Source organism: Drosophila melanogaster, chromosome 2R (assembly GCF_000001215.4).
Source record: "Drosophila melanogaster chromosome 2R".
In the NCBI taxonomy this organism is placed as follows: Eukaryota; Metazoa; Arthropoda; class Insecta; order Diptera; family Drosophilidae; genus Drosophila; species Drosophila melanogaster.
The window spans coordinates 15,002,277-15,004,762 of record NT_033778.4 but is presented as its reverse complement, the minus strand read 5'-3'; positions in this window follow the sequence as shown (position 1 = coordinate 15,004,762).

The following is a 2,486-nucleotide window of genomic DNA, read 5'->3' as shown; positions in this document are numbered from 1 at the left end:
CATACTTTTCAGAGCGTGTATTCCCCAAGTTCGCCATTTGGCAACTGCAACTGCAACAAAGCGAATTAAAGTGTTTGTGAGCATGCCAGTTTAGCTAGAGGCCCCTGAGCGTATGCTAGACTTTATTTAATGCGGCTGTTGCCTGTCGCCTAATTCGCATAATTACGCGCTTATTATTTTCGCCAACTGTCGCTGTATCCGTGTCTCTAGTTGTATCTGTATCTGCAGTTGTATCTGCATCTGGGCCCGCTCCGCCTGTTCATCTATCTCCCTCTGGCGGCCTGTTGCTGTCTGTTGCTCCCACTTTGCGAACGCGTAATTTTATTTAGCTTTGCGTGCAGCGATGTAATTGTGTTATTTGCTTGATTTTATTATTTGCCCCAAGGCCGCAGGCGGCACAGCCGCACCTAGCGGCCATAATTAACCAAATAAATAAAACAGTCGAAAACTGAACCGACTGGTGAGTGGGGGTATTTTGTTTTGGGTTCACTATGGGATTGCTGGATAACTAATACGGCTGCATCGGCACTCGCATACAATGTTGTCACATTTTTTTAGCCAACTTATTTGCCATTTGGGCCGCGGTGTTTATTTTGGGGTTTTTAATGTCCTGGCCTGCAGGGACCAAAGCAAATTAAATGGCTGTCAAATGTTGTTTTATTTCAGCTGGTTGGCTTTTTGTTTGCGGAACTACTTATTGGCATGTTTGCGAATTCGGTTTCGCATATTCAGTTTGCTTGTTTTGGCACTGCCATGATGAAGTTGTGAGCATAACTAATTGAAAAGTTTTTTCAACAGCATTTTGCTGGCGTATTTTTAGCTTGGTCAGTGTGAGATTGTCGGAGATTTATTCTATTCCATTTTTCTTCAGGGTTCTTAGCAAAGTCATATTAAAAACTTGGGAACTCGTAAAAATAAATATATATATAAGCTACTGAAATGTATATTTGGCAGGCCAAAATTACTAAGTATTGTAAGGAATATCTTTAAATTTGAATAATATTTATAATCGTTACTATTAGAGTAAGAGGAGATAATAGATTCGTTGAAGGAAGCGTTTTCGATCATATAAAGTATATATTCTTGATTAGGATCAATAGCCATGTTCGTCTGTCCGTCCATTCGTTTAAAGTTTATCACGCAGCTTAGTATTCGTAAAAATCTATATTTTGTGGCAACCTATGTGATGAGACGTGCGATAATTGCTATAAAAGATGACTTTTATGCAGTTGACTGCAGTCTTTTAATTCAGTCTCCAAAATGAACAGGTTGTTTGTCCTGACTCTCTTGCTGACCATTGGTCTACTATCGTTGTTTTCTAATTCTGACTTCCAAATTGAATTACTATAGATGGTCGAATTAAATGGTCCAATATATGAGTAAGCCAACGGACAAGATAATGTGTAAAACGCACATACTAAGCGGATTATTTGGGAAATATTTATTGAATGCCAGCTAAAGATAATTGGGTATGTATTGTCTTCCCGCCTCGTTCAGGAATAATTACTTGATTCGGTTGTGAAAGCCAGCTTCAATCACAAAGCATCCGGGCTTATGAAAATTAATTTAATCACTTACCAAACATTGTTGAAGTCAAACTTATTGACGGCTTTGGGCGCCGGGTAAAATCTCTCTTGGCCCGAAATCGAATTGCCTTCCGTCAGCAGGAGTTTTACCTGAAGGCCCTGACTGCCGCAACGCCAATAACCGCAGCAAATTACATTTATTTAAGTTCCGTCACATCAAACGTTTAGGCCTCCCAACCCGCCCATCGGGTCATAACTCAGGCAGACAACCTTGAGCAACAATTGCCCATCTAATTCACTCAGCTGCTCGCCTGTTCTTCAGCTCACCTGTTAGCTGTTACCTGTTAGCTGTTAGCTGTTGTCTTGGCCCACATTACCGGGCCCTCTTCGCGGCGACGGCATGATTGGCATCATCGGCATCGGCCGACTTCGACTGCCGGCGGCGCAGTTAATGTTGTCTGATTTCATTAGCGCTGCGCAGCTCTCACCTTTCCTCACCTGCCGCCCAAGTGCCGTATTGTCACTTGGCGTCTACGTTTTTTGGCCTTAACACACACAGGTGCCAGCGGGGTCGAAATGACCCTGGGGAGTATTTCAAACCGAATATTATTGGATTGATTAACAGGATTTTTACAAATCACAATACTATGTAATAAAAAAAACGTTAAAATTTAAATGTGAAATTGAAACTCATGTTAAATAATCACAACAAATTGCAATTATCCATATTCCATCATAGCTAACCATATTCAATATGTTAATGAAGAATATTTAAATAGTCTTAAAGCACACACAATAATTGTAATCTACCCCAATGGTGTAATGGTAACTATTGAAATATTTTGTAAAATAGTATAATTGGTTTTTTGGATCTGCGATGTAAGCGCCACAATTAAATAATTATCATGAATTCATAACAACCGAAACGGGCCCATTGTGGGGTTAATAAAAACACGTGTA